Genomic DNA, 17,401 nt, shown 5'->3' on the forward strand with positions numbered 1-17,401 from the left:
AATAGATTGTTAGTACTGCAGGGAGTTGAAGTTTACTCAATCACTATGAGGGCCATGGCCTTCCAAGCTTTTGACCATGACCCAGAGTAAGAAATACACTTCCTATTAGGACCCAATGCGCACATCCATAACTGAAGCAAGATTTCCATGATCTAAAAACTCCCACCATGGCTCAATGCTAGCTATCATCCTGATGTCACCAAAACCACGGAACACGGAGTCAGTGAGAGATGCACACAATCGGCTGTTGGCACACAACTGCTACACACCCACAACAGTAACAGCATAATTAAGACAGCTGAGGGGCGCCTGGGTGGCTCAGTCGGTTAAGCATCTGACTTCGGCTCAGGTCATGATCTCATGACTCGTGGGTTCAAGCCCCATGTGGGTCTCTGTGCTGACAGCTCAGAGCCTGAAGCCTGCTTTGGATTCTGTGTCTCCCTCTCTCTCTGCCTCTCCCCCACTCATGCCCTGTCTCTCTCTCAAAAATGAACATTAAAATAAATAAATAAATTTTTTAAAAAGACAGCTGAACAGTATTGCAAAAAACACTTTCAGAAACCCTTTCTAATTTCCAAAATTTGTAAAACAAAGAAGAGCATCAACACAAAATGCCTGAAAGCGTTCTTTAGATAATTTTCTGGTCTTTGGAAGTCTTTTTCAGTAAGACTGAAAGTCTCCCTCATTATTTTAACTTCTGTTGAGGACATTCCAAGAAAGATGATCCCTCTCTTTTACATCATTGCCTTCTCCAATTTTTCTCTGGTCCCACTTTGATTCAGCCCAGACATTTTCTTTGGAAGAAGTTTTAGCAAAGCCCTGACAAATTAAGTTTAATAAGCTATAAAATGAAGAGTGTGTATGTGTGTGCTAAATTCACATGACTCTAGGTATTCTGAACAAATATGGCCATTGGTAGCTCTTCCTTAGGCCTTAAAATTATTGTGCAAATAAAAGAATTATATTGCTGTTTAATAAACTACCCTAAAACTCAGTGGCATTCAACAATAAGCATCCATATCTCAGATCTGAGTGTTAGCTGTGGAGACTATCTGCTCTTACCTGGGCTTACTCTTGTGTTTGTGGAGCAGCTGGGGGCTCCTAAGCTATGTTTGCATGGGGGGCTTTTCTCCACAAAGTCCCTCATCCAGCTCATGGGATCACTGGACTAGACTCATAGAAACACTCCTTGGGGCAATGGAAATAGCTCAAAAGACAGGAGGAGATTTGAAAGACCCATTGAAAACATCACTTTTGCCTCCTGTCTATTAGCTAAATCAAGTCACAGGGCTAGGCCCAGAGTTCAAGGGTGGGGAGGACACCCCACCCACAGAGAGAGGGTGCTACAAAATGACACCACAAAGGACATGGTTCCAAGGAGGGGTGAAGAATTAGGGCCAGTGGTAGGCTGAATAATGCATGCCAGAATGGCACATCCTAATCCCTGGAACCTGAAAATATGACCTCATATAGCAAAAGGACTTTTCAGATGTGATTAAAGTAAGGGTTTTAAGATGGAGAGATTATCTTGGATTTTTGGGTGAGCCCAATGTAACCACGGATCCTTCTAAGAGGGAAGTAAGATCAGAATTAGAAGAAGAAGACGGGGGTGCGCCTGAGTCGCTCAGTCTGTTGAGTGTCTGACTTTGTCTCAGATCACAATCTTGCGGTTTGTGAGTTTAAGCCCCACATCGGGCACTGTGCTGACAGTTCAGAGCCTGGAGCTTGTTTCGGATTCTGTGTCTCCGTCTCTCTCTGCCCCTCCCCTTCTAACGCTCTCTTTTTCTCTCAAAAATAAATAAACATTAAAAAAAAAGAGAGAGAGAAGAAGGATATGGGAAACAGAAGGAGAAAAGGTGATGTGATGCAGGGCCACGAGCCAAGGACTGAGGACAGCCTCCAGAAGCTGGAAAAGGCAAGGAGACAGAATGTCCTCCAAAGTCTCCAGAAGCAATGTAGCCCTGCCAACATCTTGATTTTAGACTTCTGACCTCCAAACTATAAGAGAATACTTTTATGTTTTTTTAAGGCACTAAATTTGTGGGGTTTTTTTTTTGTATAGTGGCAAATGAAAAGCAGTACAGATTTTGGTATCTGAATGTGAGGTGCTGCTGTCACAAATACCTAAAAATGTGGATGTAGCTTTGGAATTGAGAGCATGATTTAAAGTTTGAAAAAGACTAGATTGCCTTGAACAGACTGTTAGTAGAGATATGGATGTTAAAAACTGCTTGTAAAGGCTCAGGAGGAAATGAGAAATATGTTGTGGGAATATGGAAGAAAGGAGATTCTTGTGGTAGAAAGGTTAGCTAAATTGTGTCCTATATGTGGAAAGAATTTGTTAGTGATGAACTTGCATATTTCACTGAAGAGATTTTTTTTTTTTAAGTTTATTTTGAGAGAGAGAGAGCATGTGTGAGCAGGCAAGGGGCAGAGAGAGTGGGAGAGAGAGGATCCCAAGAAAGCTCTGTGTATTTGCACAGACCTGACAAAGGGCTCAAACTCATGAGCCATGAGATGCTGACCTGAGCTGAAACCAAGAGTCAGACACGTAACAAACTGAGCCACCCAGGCACCCCAGCTGAGGAGATTTCTAAATAAAGTGTTGAAGATGCAAACTACCTGATTCTTATTGTTTGTAGTAAAATACAAGAGGAAAGAGATAAATTGAGAAAAGAAATGTTAAGCAAATGGAACCAGGAATTAATAATTTTGGAAATTCTCAGCCTATCCAGATTACAAAAAAGACCAAAATTAGGAGACTTACAATCAGGAAAGAAAGCCTGGAGAGGAAGCTGAGTGTGTGGGTGGGCAATCTTCTGGAAGTACTGGGAAGAAATAAAATGTCACTATATTCTGTCTCACAGAGGGCTCCTTGAAGAGATAAAGCATGTGACTAATGGATTTCCTCAGCCATCTCATGGGCCTATCCAGGAAGAACCTATAGAGGAGACTTTTGTCTAATGGTGGGAATCTCTGTAACATACATGGGAGACCCACAAGGTTCTTGATGATGTTATATAAGAAATGTCACACCCAAAGCTATCTACACATTCAATGCAATCCCAATCAAAATTGCAACAGCATTCTTCTCGAAACTAGAACAAGCAATCCTAAAATTCATATGGAACCACAAAAGGCCCCGAATAGCCAAAGGAATTTTGAAGAAGAAGACCAAAGCAGGAGGCATCACAATCCCAGACTTTAGCCTCTACTACAAAGCTGTCATCATCAAGACAGCATGGTATTGGCACAAAAACAGACACACAGACCAATGGAATAGAATAGAAACCCCAGAACTAGACCCACAAACGTATGGACAACTCATCTTTGACAAAGCAGGAAAGAACATCCAATGGAAAAAAGACAGCCTCTTTAACAAATGGTGCTGGGAGAACTGGACAGCAACATGCAGAAGGTTGAAACTAGACCACTTTCTCACACCATTCACAAAAATAAACTCAAAATGGATAAAGGACCTGAATGTGAGACAGGAAACCATCAAAACCCTAGAGGAGAAAGCAGGAAAAGACCTCTCTGACCTCAGCCGTAGCAATCTCTTCCTCGACACATCCCCAAAGGCAAGGGAATTAAAAGCAAAAGTGAATTACTGGGATCTTATGAAGATAAAAAGCTTCTGCACAGCAAAGGAAACAACCAACAAAACTAAAAGGCAACCAACGGAATGGGAAAAGATATTTGCAAATGACATATCGGACAAAGGGCTAGTATCCAAAATCTATGAAGAGCTCACCAAACTCCACACCCGAAAAACAAATAACCCAGTGAAGAAATGGGCAGAAAACATGAATAGACACTTCTCTAAAGAAGACATCCAGATGGCCAACAGGCACATGAAAAGATGTTCAGCGTCGCTCCTTATCAGGGAAATACAAATCAAAACCACACTCAGGTATCACCTCACGCCAGTCAGAGTGGCCAAAATGAACAAATTAGGAGACTATAGATGCTGGAGAGGATGTGGAGAAACGGGAACCCTCTTGCACTGTTGGTGGCAATGCAAATTGGTGCAGCCGCTCTGGAAAGCAGTGTGGAGGTTCCTCAGAAAATTAAAAATAGACCTACCCTATGACCCAGCAAGAGCACTGCTAGGAATTTACCCAAGGGATACAGGAGTACTGATGCATAGGGGCACTTGTACCCCAATGTTCATAGCAGCCAGCACTCTCAACAATAGCCAAATTATGGAAAGAGCCTAAATGTCCATCAACTGATGAATGGATAAAGAAATTGTGGTTTATATACACAATGGAATACTACGTGGCAATGAGAAAAAATGAAATATGGCCTTTTGTAGCAACGTGGATGGAACTGGAGAGTGTGATGCTAAGTGAAATAAGCCATACAGAGAAAGACAGATACCATATGGTTTCACTCTTATGTGGATCCTGAGAAACTTAACGGGAATCCATGGGGGGGGGGGAAGGAAAAAAAAAAAGAGGTTAGAGTGGGAGAGAGCCAAAGCATAAGAGACTCTTAAAAACTGAGAACAAACTGAGGGTTGATGGGGGGTGGGAGGGAGGGGAGGGTGGGTGATGGGTATTGAGGAGGGCACCTTTTGGGATGAGCACTGGGTGTTGTATGGAAACCAATTTGACAATAAATTTCATATATTAAAAAAAAAAATTGAAAGAAAAAAAAGGACAAATAAATAAATAAATAAATAAAATAAAGCAAAGGGAGTAAAATGTACATGGAAAAAAAGAAGTTAATAAAGCCTACCAAACTCTAAAAAAAAAAAAAAAAAAAAAAAAAGAAATGTTGTCACTTTGAACCAAAGGGGACACAGAGGGGACAAAGTAAAAAAAAAAAAAACACTCTTGGACTCCCCAAGTTCCATAGGCAGGAAACAGGTGGATCAAACTACTTAAGTGAAAACATGTTCTACTCTTCATGAAAAAGAAAGAATGACTCAGGATAAACTCCCATCCTCAGGGATTTGAACCAAAAGCCACAAAGGTTTTTAATCACAGCCCTTGAAATAGTTTTCACAGGTGGATTTCAAAATTGTTTGGGATGAATGACTTCTTCTTTCCCTCTATTTTATTCCTTTTTGAATGGGAATGTCTATAACTATTGTCCTAGGTCTGTCTTACCATTGTATTTGGGGGAGCCAATAACCTGTTTGCTGGTTTCACAAATCTATGGATGGAGAGGAATTTTGCTCCAGGATGAATCGTACCCAGAGTCTTACTCATTCTTGATTTAGATGAAGTGATTTGGGACTCTTGAACGGATAATATTCAGAGAGATTTTGAGCTTTGGTTTGATGCTGTGACAGGTTGAGAATTTGGGACATAATGGAAAGGGGTAAATGTATTTTGCTGTAGGATGGATGTGAATCTTTGGGGGCCAGAAGGTAGAATGTGGTAAGCTGAATAAGGATCCTTTAAATATGTTCACATCTTAATCTCTGGAACCTGTGGATGACCCTCTAAATGGCAAAAGGGAATTTGCACCTATGATTGTTAGACTATTTAGATGAAGAGATTATCCTGTTTTTTCCATGTGGGCCCTAAATATAATCACAAGGGTCCTTATGAAAAAGAGGCAAGAAGGTCAAAGCAGGGAGAAGGTGATAGGATAACAGAAACCGGGATTGGAGTGATGCAATGAGGAGCCAAGGAGTGCCAGAGCTTCTAGAAGCTACAAGAAGCAAGGGGCAGATTCTCCCTTGGACCATCCAGAAGGAACCAACTCCTGTTGGCACCTTGATTTTAGCCCATTAATACTCATTCTGGACTTCTGGTCTGCGCTGTAAGATAATACATTTGTGTTATTTTAGGCCACTATGTTCGTGGTAATTTGTTACAACAGCAACGAATATATATATAGGACCAATATAGGACCATTAACACAATCTTATGTAGAAATAAGCCTAGCTCCCCCATTTTTCCATACACAGTAAAACTTTGGTTTGTGAGCATAATTCATTCTGGAAACATGCTTGTAATCCAAAGCACTCGTACATCAAAGAGAATTTCAAGAACCATTGGCTCAGTTGTGATCATGTGATATTCAGTATCAAGTACTACTCTTATTGCAAGACATTGCTTATTTATCAAGTTAAAGTTTATTAGAAATGTTTGCTCATCTTGTGGAACACTCACAGAACAAATTACTCACAATCCAAGGTTTTACTGTAATGCCATCTTAAGCATTAGAATTATTTTTTAAATATAGGCTGTTATTTCTAAATATAGAAATATATTTAAATATAGGCTGTTAATGGGGCGCCTGGGTGGCTTAGTTGGTTGAGCGTCCGACTTCAGCTCAGGTCACAATCTCGTGGTCTGTGAGTTCGAGCCCCGCATCGGGCTCTGGGCCGATGGCTCAGAGCCTGGAGCCTACTTCTGATTCTGTGTCTCCCTCTCTCTCTGCCCCTCCCCCGTTCATGCTCTGTCTCTCTCTGTCTCAAAAATAAATAAATGTTAAAAAAAATGTAAATATAGGCTGTTAATATAGGCTGTGCATTCAAAGATATGCACTTTGTGGACATTTGACATTCTCAAATGTGACTTGGTCTTCTACTGGAACCAGCTCATTTTCCAAGAGAAGGCATCTTTACTTTAAAAATGAAAGTCAATGATAGGGTGCCTGGGTGGCTCAGCTGGTTAAGCTTCCAACTGTTGGTTTTGGCTCAGGTCACGATCTCAAGGTTTGTGTGTTCGAGGCCTGTGTTGGGCTCTGTGCTGACAGCATGGAGCCTGCTTGGGACTCACTCTCTCTCCCTCTCCCTCTCTGCCCCTCCTCCACTTGTGGTCTCTCTCTCTCTCTCAATAAATAAATAAATAAATAAATAAAATAAAATGAAAGTCGGTAATAGGATCTGAAATACAGAAATCTATAAGCAACTGTAAACACAATTAAAAAGTTAAAGTAAAAAATTATATGTGATGGAACAAAAATTATTGATGTAGGAGCGCTGGGCATCACTGAAAGGAATTTTGCAGTTACAAGGCCCCTTCCTCCCTTTTCATTGTTGCTTGTTGGAAGCCAGGAAATCTACATCATAAAGGTGGAAGCAGTAGGAAAGGAGCAAGGAGAAAAGAGAGAGAAAAAGAGTTGGAGCAAGATGCCCTGGAGCTTTGTAGGCTGTGATCAAAGTGGATAGAATATCGAGAAAGGGAATTTTTAAAAATATATTGCTGTAAATGATATAAATGGATCCTCTTTAAAGTTTTCAGGCAAGACAGAATAGCAATATATACAAGTTTTGGATTTCTTCTGTGTGTTGGAATGAAGATACATAGTACATATCTGTATTGTTATTTTGGATCCTTTCTCAAGAGTTACTTTATCATTGAGGAGTACTTTGGTTTGCAAGTGTTAGAAAAGGGAGATAGATTATATCTTAACAAGTAGGGAGGGATTTGTTTCCCTCACATAACAAGAAGCCTGGAGGCACATGGTTTTGGGCGTGGTTCTTCAAGAGCTCAGGTTCTTTTCATCATAAGTACTGATCACCTGAGTGGCTTTTACATTTAGACTTATATCCTATATTTGAATGATGGCTGCTACAGTTCCAGGCATCATGACCTCATTCAAAGGCAAGAAGTACAAGGGTGGCCAAGGTGAGCACCTATCTCCTCCTACATCTCTATTAAAAGGAAACAAATCATTGTTTTCAGCATCCCTCAGCACACTTTTCCTTAGATCTCATTGGCCAGAACTGGGTCACTGGTTGCCCCAACACCCAGTACTTGTAGACAGGAGAATGCAAGAATCTGGCTTTCCAGACTCTGTAGTAGCATGTAGTAAAGAAAATGGGACTGGGAATGGCTTTTGGATGGTTCTCCATTGGGGTTTGGGGAAATGAGCAGTCTCTCTTATTTTCAAGGGGCTCCTGGTTGGTGGTCAGCAGATTTGGGAACTGAGTGAGGGCTACAACTCTGTTGTGAGGTCTGGCCTCCAGAGAAAAGCCATAGCAGTGCTTTTCAAAAATGCTGGCATTCCCTTCCCCAGTGGGCTTCTCAGTGCTGAGACAAATATGTCTTCTGGGGCATCTTGGAGAACATACTAGTGGAATAGATAAGTAGGTGACACCTGCTGAATCTTTTATGTCATTTTCCCTAAATTGTTGGATTGCTTTCCCTACATAGTATCAAGGTATTTCTGGCATGTTGCCTTCATAAGAACTTCAGCATAGATCTTAAAAACCAAGACTCTAGAACCAGGCTAACTGATTCGAATCTCAGCTTCACCACTTACAAGCTGCATATGGGAAATTGTTGTGTTGCATCCACATGACTCCTGAAACAGAACGCTACGGGCACCAATGACAGTCACAACAAAGTTTATTGCAATGAGAGGCAAGGCCTACCGATCGGGACAGACACTCTTGACCAGAGTGCGGCTTCGAACAGCCGGGGTACAGAGTTTTTATAGCCAACCACATCGTCTTATCATCAACTGGGAACAGAACAAAGAAATAGTTCCCAGATGGGGGTAGAAACAGTTCAGGCATGCCCTTGCCCCAATCCAATGAAACACTAATCCAGTTGATTTTCCTTGAACTTTTGTTCCTTTGATTGATAGGACAAGGCTGTTATCTCTTAACCTACGGTGTCAAAACAAAGCTGTTATTTCTCAAGGCTACAGGTTAGCCCTACACTACAATTTAACCCTTACAGTTGAAGCTCCAAATGCCTCAGTTTCCTCTTTTATAAGTAGACATGATAATACATATCTCAAACTTATTCTTAGGATTGAATAACAATATATGAAAGTATTGCCTTTTTTATAACTTTTCTTCTTAAAATTTTTTAAGTGTTTATTTATTTTTGAGAGAGAGGGTGGTGGAGGGGCACAAAGAGGGATCTGAAATGGGCTCTAAGCTGACAGCACAGAGCCCAGTGCAGGGCTTGAACTCATGAACTGTGACATGACCTGAGCCAAAGTCGGATGAGTCACCGAGGTGTCCCAATATGTGAAAGCATTTTAAATAGTGCTTGGTACCTAGCAAAAGCTACATGTGTGTCAGCTAGCATTATTATTTATGTTCCCCATGAAGTCTGGATTTCAGCACCAACTGAGCAGATGATTAATATTATCCCCAACTGCTCACATAAGCACTTTGGGTCTAGAATTTTGATAACTGCTTCCATATCAATAGAGTCAGCCCAATCTAAAGCTGCCTTCTTCCTTTTTTGGTCTAGAATTTTCAGAATCTCTTGCCACATGTATTTCCCGGACTTTGCTCTTACAAGTTAGCAGACTGTCAAAACTCCATGTGATGGTTAAGTTTTCTTCAGGGTTTATCTTTTCATTTGGGCTCTTGAGGTATGCTAGGAACCTCATCATTGCCTTCATTTGTTTGGCAAGGGAAGCCAACACATAGAGGGGTGTGATGTACATTAAATCATCTGAATTTTCTCGTGTCTCTCCATTCAGTCATCAGAGTTCTACTCTGTTCTAATCAATGTCCTTGGTTTCAGATAAAGAGTGTTTAGGCTGTGAATTTAAGTGATTTTGTAATTCAGTGACCCACAAGATCAATTTTTGTTTTTAGTTTTCACCTATCTTGACTTCTAGTTGCTAGAAAAAAGAAACTTTATTGTTATTGTTGTTGTTTGGTTGTTTAACTGTATTAGAAATCACAGAGAAGTCCCTCATGTATATGTCCTTTGAGCTGAAAACTTAGGAGTTTGAGCTGAGAAATTAGGAGTCAGAGCTCATTGTTCTCTTTCTCTAAGCTAACTCCAGGAAAAAAAACAACAGCGACAGCCACTTTACTCCCACTTTAGTTCTTGTGTTCCTAAGCTGCTACTTGGTTTCCCCAGAACTGTTTTCAAAGGGTGCTTCATTCTAGGTGAGCACAGTGTTAACTGAATAAAGCATTTTGCTACTCCATGCCCTAAACTGCCTGCATGAAAACCCTGTCAACCAGCTGGACTTTCAATCCCCCGTCTTATTCAAACTAGATAACCCAGCCTTAACTTCTTCTGTTTTCCTGAGGGTTTGTGTCTGTCGATTCTAATGTCTGTATCAGTCAGGCTACTTAACCACAAGGAAAAGAAACGTACTCTACCTGATTTAATGAGAAGAGGAATTTATTTAAAGGAAAGCTTAGAGTTGGGCTCAGAGGCACATGCATTTAGAAACAACGGCTCAGATCTTTTCATAGAACTGGTAAGGTGAAGACACTGCTTTCTCTACCACTGTATATGAGCCATGCCGGCTTCCACTATCAATACCATGGCACTGGTCATTGTTACCACTGTCAGCAGCGCCATCTCAAAAACTTGATCACCTTTGCCATTGGAGTCTTTAACTTCCACAGGGATTACATAGTACATAAATCCCAAGCTTTTAAAGATAGTTCAGGTCCTGAGCAGGAAAAAAAAAAAAAAAAACAACAACAACCAAAACATATTTTTATTTCACAGAGACCTGCTTTAAGACTGAAGCACATAGTCCCAGCTTTATAAGGTTTATGTACACAATTGTTATTTGTTGCTTATAACTTTCATACAACTTGAATAGGTTAAGAAATGTGATTTGTGTTTCTTACCTTAAATATCCCCTTTAGATTTTAGTGTACTCTTCAGAGTGATTTCTGCCCTGATCTTCATTTCTTCTTAGTTTCCTGGAGGTGGGCATCATAGTGTAATGGAAAGATTTGAGTTCTGGAGTTTGGAAAACTTTGGATTCAATCCTGACTCTGGCCCTAATCAGCAGTGCCTGTTGGTGGGCATATTACTTAATTTTTCAAAGTCTTGGCTGCTTCTTCTATAAAATGGGTATAGTAAATCTGCTCCATGAGTTGTTATGAGATCAGGGTAATTCACACAGAGCTTAGTAAGAGATGCTGAGAAACAATGGGCTTGATTGTGTAGACAGAATTGTGTTTTCTACATTTATAATTGAGCAATTATCTAAAGTATGTTACATGGGACGAATATATGGAAAGAAGTAGAGCAGACTTAGCAATACCAACAGACACTGTTGCATTGTTGTGAAGTAATTCCAAACATCTTCCTTCTTTTAACCTAACATCCATTGTTCACAAGTGGTGGAAATGCCAAAAACCAACCACAGTTCATCCGGTAAGCATGACCTTGACCATCAGCAGCCAGGGCTTTCACTATTGAAATCGCACTGTGTTATTTTCTTCCTCTCTAAGTTTATAATGAATTCTCTCTTGAGAGGACGTGATGAAATACACAACTCCATCCTAGTGAGTATCTTTATGTTCATAAGCAGTATCCTTTAGTAATTATTAATATAAATTATAATGTTAATTCTATAAGAAAAATACTTGAGATAGTATTAATTTCCTTCAAAGGCATTGTAAGTATATTATTTATATAAATAAATAGAATCTATATATATATATAATACAAATATATTTGTATCATATAAATACATATAATGTGTGTACATATGAATATTACACCCTTAAACTTTATCTCTCTATATATACATATATTTTTTAAAAGGTCCTGAAATAATCACTGTATGTAATATCCTCTATAGCAGTGGGTCTGTGATGTTTAAATGACTGATATCTTTCAGAAATCTCTAGGCAACCCGGTGGTACAGTTATTAACCACACGCAGGAACTTGGCTTTGAAGCAAATCTACTAGATTTAGAATTTGTACCATCCATATTCAAAGCCCAGAAAGTCTTGGCCACCAGATGTCACTCTTCTTCTATTTCGCTTCTAGTGCCCTAAGCACTGTGAGACCTTATTTTCTAACAAGGGACTGAGAAAAATACGTGCCTCGCAATGTTCCTGGGATTTCACCAAAAGGTCTTATTAAGAGGAATAGTCCTGCCCTTACAGATTTCCTTGTGGCTCTTGAGTATCACCTGGACAGTTTCAGACAGCTGAGAATTGGGGTCTCATCCGTTCAAAAAATGTGAGAGCTGTTTACTTGAGCTTGAAGTAAAAGGTAGGACTGACCTAATGTGCCTTGAGATGAGAGCTAGCTAAATGTAAGAGAGGCCATGAGGTGTGTTCTACTAAGATCCTGGGGTCAGAAGATTTCCCTAACCACTTGGGTGGCCCTGAGAGCTCACTTACAAAATGAGAAAGTGGGGCTAAGTCATTTCTAGGGTCTAAAAATTCCATGATCAGTTTTTAAATGCCTCTGTTGAGGATTGTGGACAGTAGAGTGGGGTGATCTAAATTCAGGACAGAAGACCCTAAGGAGGACAGTGAAGTAGAGATGGAGAAATCCCACAGGGAAGGTAAAGGGAAGTTGAATCTGATGTAGTGACTAGTTACAGGGCCTGAAACTTGCTGCGGTTATGAATGCTGTCATTTTGACCCCTAGGTGATCCACCAGGCCACTCGTCTTCCATTCTAGATCCTCCTTAACAATGATCTATAATGCTCAGCGATGCAACTGTACAACATTGTCTCTCCCAGGGTTTGGTTGGATTTAATATGTCTTCTCAGTCAATGTTTGTGGTACCTTCAGGGCATGGGATGTGTTTTATTTCGTTTTGAATTTACAATAGTACAATGTTCAGCTAGCTCATCCGGAGTGTTTGTAGAATCCAGGGAGAGAAGGAAGAAAAAGAAAGAGAGATGGGATTCATTTATTGAGCGCCTACTATATGCCAAGTATACCTAAATACTTTTCACATGTTTTATTTCATCTCCAAAATAGACTCCTGAGGCAGCATCATGCTCATAAAAAGGCTGAATTCAAATGGCTAAGTGACTTGTCCAAAGTAAAAAAAAAACCAAGTGGTAGACTCAGAAGGCTACCTATAACCCATTCTGCAAAGGACACTGAGACTCAGGACATGTATTAAAGTTGCATGCACCTGTAAATGGGTGAGCCCCCAGTCTTCCCTCACTGGGCTTCACTGCTGGAATGCCCCTAGTGCTTAAAAGCCCCTGGACTGCACCACTCGGGAGGATGCTTCGTCATATGAACATTTGCACACTAACCCTGACCTTGCTAGAATATTATTTATGGCCACGATTAACCTGTCTCCCTCGCTCCTTTCTCCCTTTGGGCTGCGGAATTGAAAGGTTGCTAGAAGTCCTCTCCCACAGAGTTGAGAGTTTGCAGACGGCCCCTGAAAAGCTGGGGCGTTCCGAATTGGCTGAGCGCTCTGCCTGGGAGGGCGGGGAGTTTGCCCAACGTCTCTGACCAGAATCCTTGCCTTCAGGAGCCGAGAGCCCAGAAGCGGGGAGAAGTTGGAGAGGTTAGGCAGGGGGGTGTTGGAAGAAACTGCGGACAGACCCTCGCCCTGGTAGGCTAAGCCCCCCGAGGAGTGTTTCTGCCGCGTCCGGGCCGTGTGTGGACGCGCCGCGCGCGGCCCCGCCAGGGCTGGGAGTTTGTAGACCGTCCCTGCCGCGGCCCGCTCGGCGGCGGCCCTGCGGCTCCGGCGGCAGCCGCGGCGGCCCCGGGCGCGATCCAACCCAGGTAGCCGCGCCGCAGGCTCGGGGCGCCGCGACCCCGTGCCCCGCCGTGTCGTGGGCCCCGCGGGGACAGCGGCTGGCGGGCGCTCCCTGCTGCTACTGCTGCTGCTCAACAAGGAGGTGAGAGCTACTGGGTCGCGGAGATCGCGTCGGGCTTGCCATCCCCGCGGAGAGATGCACGCAGAGGGGACCACGGAGGGCGCGGGGAGCTGAGCGCGGGCGGCGAGAGCCTGCACCGAGGGCGGCGCGGCCAGGGGCTTCCGCCCGCCGCCTGCGTGGGTGCCCTGGCTGCAGCCGCTCTGCGGGACCCGGGAGTGCAGCGGGGGACGCGCCTTGAGGCGCCCACCTGCCCGGGGCAGCCCTCCCCAGGGGAGACAGGAGGCCCCCCAGGGCCCTTTGGGAAAAGGACTGACCAGAGGAGGCTTTGGTGGCGCGGACCGGAGGCGAGCTGCCGGGGATGGCAGATGGGCGCTCGGACCTCGGAGGAGGCTGGTGGGGTCGCGCTGCGGGTGTGGGCCGAGCTGGGGTCCCCGGGACCCGGGCGCACAGGGCGGGCTCCGCCACCGGCCAGGGGAGAGGAAGAAGGGAGGTTGGCCCCAGGCCCAGAAGAGAAAGGATGCGGCGGCCGGAGCTCCTTAGGGCTGGGGGACCAAGGAAGCCCGAGGAAACCCCCACCCCTAGGGGCCGGCCGCCGGCCCCGCGATCCCACCCGCGCGCTCCGCCAGGCTGCCTGGCCGAAGAGGCTGCGGGGAGCGCAGAGCCCACACCCGCGCACACACTCCCCGAGAGCATGCTCAGTGCGGCCCTGGGAACTTCCTGCCGAGTCGCGAGCCGCCCCGGCCCCCTCCGGGTCGGCTGCGAGCTAAGTTGGGGGAGACCGAGCGCGTGGGTGGGGGGCGCGGCGCCCGCCTGTAGCCCTTTGGTGCCCCTGGCCCCTGCCTAGCCTTTGCTCAGCTCCCGACGCTACTCGCGCCGACCGCCCCCGCGGCTGGGAACGGGGGTGTGGATGTCATCCCTCGCTCCCCGAGGCCAGGTCCGAGGCTGGGAGGCCAGAGGCCTGGCGGTGCGGTCGGACCCGCTCTCTATGCACTCGCTGAGCGCGCGGACCTCGCGCAGGGAGCAGACTGGGTGGAAGGGGGTGTGTGAGCCGGGGACGTTCGCGCACACACTTGCTGTCACACACAAAGCCGTGGTTTCGTAGCTACCGCGCGCAAGAGGGAAGAGGTGGCGCTTGCATTGTCCAGCCGCGTTGCTTGCGCCAGCGGGGTGCTCTGCGGGAACCAGGCGATGCTTGAGGTTCTCAGCTGCCGGGGTCGGGGTCTAGAGCCCGGTGCTCCTGGTTCTGACTGCCAAGCCCGGCTCAGGGGAGGGCACAGTTTGTTTGCACCTGGCTGTGGCCGCCTGTTTAGGGAAGGTTGGGCATTTATGGAGCTGTGAAGTTGGGGAGGGGAAGGCTAAGGTTTGTACCGGGCTCGGTGGGATTGCCCGGTGCACCTGGAAACACAATTCAGATTCGAGCATGAGCAGCAGGATCTCATTGTAAAGAGAGGCAAGTGGGGGGGCTGGTGCCCCTGCCTGTGTTCATTATCAGGACCTGAGCAACTTGGCTGGGTTTTACTCCTCGAGCACCCCCTCCCCACCCACCACCATGTTAGCTACTGCATCACCCTTATCCTGATCCTTGTCGCAGGATCAGACCTGCCTTGTTTTGATTCAAGAAATCAAAGTTTTTCGCGATGGGCAAGCCCATCACAGATCTGACTTAATAAATGAGTTTTCACCACCACCCCCACTTCCTGCTTTCCTACAAATTCTTCTTGTTCTTGTTCAGGGCTGAGGTAAGCAACCTTAACTTTGTCAGGATTAGAGTGACGCTCCATTTTCTAGAGGCCTTTTTAGTTTTCTCCAGTTACTAACCCAATGTAGTTGGAGTGAAGTGGAGAGGTTCTGAAAAAGGCCATGATAGAGGAGGGTGAAGAGGGTGACCCTTCTCCCCCTTCTAGGTGCTGCGACAAGAGGAGAAGCGAGTGCCTCTGCTTGACACCCACACTCTGCAGAGCTGGGTGCTGGCTTTTCCTTTGGTCTCCACCTTTGTTCCAGTTTGCCTGGGTTTGGGACACTTGTGACCAGAATCACTAGGAGAAAGGAATCTGCAGGCCTGGGTTGGGGCTTTGGGGGTTTGCACCTACAGGAGCAGTTGCCGGCTGGTGTTAAGGCGGACTGCGATGGCGGGAGACTGGGGGCTCAGACTCTGCCCATATCTGTCAGTGGCATCTGGGTGCTCCAGCCGTGTTGCAAAGCAGCTCAGGGACTTGTGATCCCAGCAGTGTACATTTCAAGCGCTTTGTGTTCCAAGTGTGAATAGAGCAGACATATACACTCACACGTATGTATGTATATGTACATTCTCATAAAGAAGTATGTGCCTATGCAATGTTCTTCAGTAGCATCTTGGAGCTGGAAGGGACCTCATTTCAGGAGAGCACAGGAATTCAAATTTTCTCCCTTCCCATTCAGTTTCTCAGTTTAAAAATAACTAAGCCAGCCTTCTGCCCAGCTGGCCTCCAAAAGCATTGAAATGCTAGTCCCCCTGTGATTCTAGCCCAAGGGGAGGCCTTTGGTTCCTCCCTTAGAAGTGTGGCTCCTCAGGGTCCATTGTAGATGTCCCTCACTTAACACCACCTTTCCAAATGCTCCATGTGGCTTGGGATCTAAGTCATTGCAGAGTCACCTCAGATTGATCTTGGCAGGGGACAGACAGTGACCGGTATGTGCAGCAGAGATGTCCAGAAAACTGCATAGAGCGGTCATCATAAGACTTGGGTTGGGAGGTTCATGTCCTCTCTCACACTTGTGATCGTCCAGGTGGGTAGTTGCCCTGCTCCTTGCCAAGAGATGTAAAAAGTAGTGGGTACTCATTTTATTCCGTCCTCCTTGTGTCTTTCGGCCCTCTGGGTCCAGAAAGGAGGGGTGGTGGTGGGGGGTGGCTTTCTTTGTTGATATTATTGTAGTAAATATCAGGAAAGCATATACTGCCAGGAGCTTTGTCTCAGAGGGTTTATTGTGTTGAGTGTCAAAGTTTGAGAAAGGGTCCTTGTGTCAGGTGATCAGTTAATTGATAGTTTTGGCTGAAGGAAGATGTATGTGTTCCAGAATCCAGGTACTTTTTAAAAAAGAAAGGGAATAATTTTATATTGGGGGAGGATGCCATTGTGGGTGACAGTTGAGAGGTTTGGGTCACAAATAAATCTGGTACTTGTCAATGCAAGTTTTACTAGGCTGCCTTGAAAGTTCTCAAGTGCTTTGAAGTATAGAGTCACTCCTAATAACCAAAGGATAATTGTACTTTCTAATTTGTTTGAAATTGAGTAAAGATCTCCCGACCCTTGTTAAAGTTTCTTTCTTTAAAGATTTTTTTAAATGCTTTTTTTTTTTTTTTTGAGAGAGAAAGAGAGAGAGGGAGAGAACTAGTGGGGGTAGGGCAGAGAGAGAGGGAGACACAGAATCCAAAGCAGACTCCAGGCTCTGAATAGTCAGCACAGAGCCCAACATGGGGCTTGAACTCACGAGCCGTGAGATCATGACCTGAGCCAAAGTCGGACACTTAACTGACTGAGCCCCCCGGTGCCCCTTAGAGTTTCTAATCTAAGTCTTGTCTCTGTGGTATCTTGCATCTTGTGTCAACATCAAAAATCTGAGCATGGTGTGACCTCTGCCAGCTGCAGGTGTGTTCATTGAGTGTTTATATGGCAGCTGCCATGAGCCATGCCCTGTGCCGGTGCTGAGTATAAAGACGTCCTTCTTCAAAATTACCTTCTCACTTTTAATTTATCTGACCTTCTCTTTCAGTGTGTTAATGCAAACTAATAGCTCTTGGAAGGTCGCCAAGTTGGGTCCCAGGAGCCTTAGTGCTTTTAACCATGTTCTCTGTTGGCTGGAAGCATGGGGACTTGAGCTGTGTTTGCCCACTTGGGCTGTGTTATTTATTTATTCTT

The 17,401-nt window shown here is 44.7% G+C and overlaps 1 protein-coding gene across 2 annotated transcripts in view; it reads left to right on the forward strand.

The window, feature by feature from the left end:
- Positions 1-13,412: 13,412 nt before the first annotated feature.
- MGAT5 (alpha-1,6-mannosylglycoprotein 6-beta-N-acetylglucosaminyltransferase) overlaps positions 13,413-17,401 on the forward strand; it is a 335,910-nt gene continuing 331,921 nt past the window's right edge. For both annotated transcript variants that reach the window (XM_030326467.1, XM_030326469.1), the window contains exon 1: positions 13,413-13,526. The gene's annotated coding sequence lies outside the window, so the exon portion shown is untranslated. The remainder of the gene's footprint in view (positions 13,527-17,401) is intronic.

This window comes from Lynx canadensis, chromosome C1, assembly GCF_007474595.2.
Source record: "Lynx canadensis isolate LIC74 chromosome C1, mLynCan4.pri.v2, whole genome shotgun sequence".
Lineage (NCBI taxonomy): Eukaryota > Metazoa > Chordata > Mammalia > Carnivora > Felidae > Lynx > Lynx canadensis.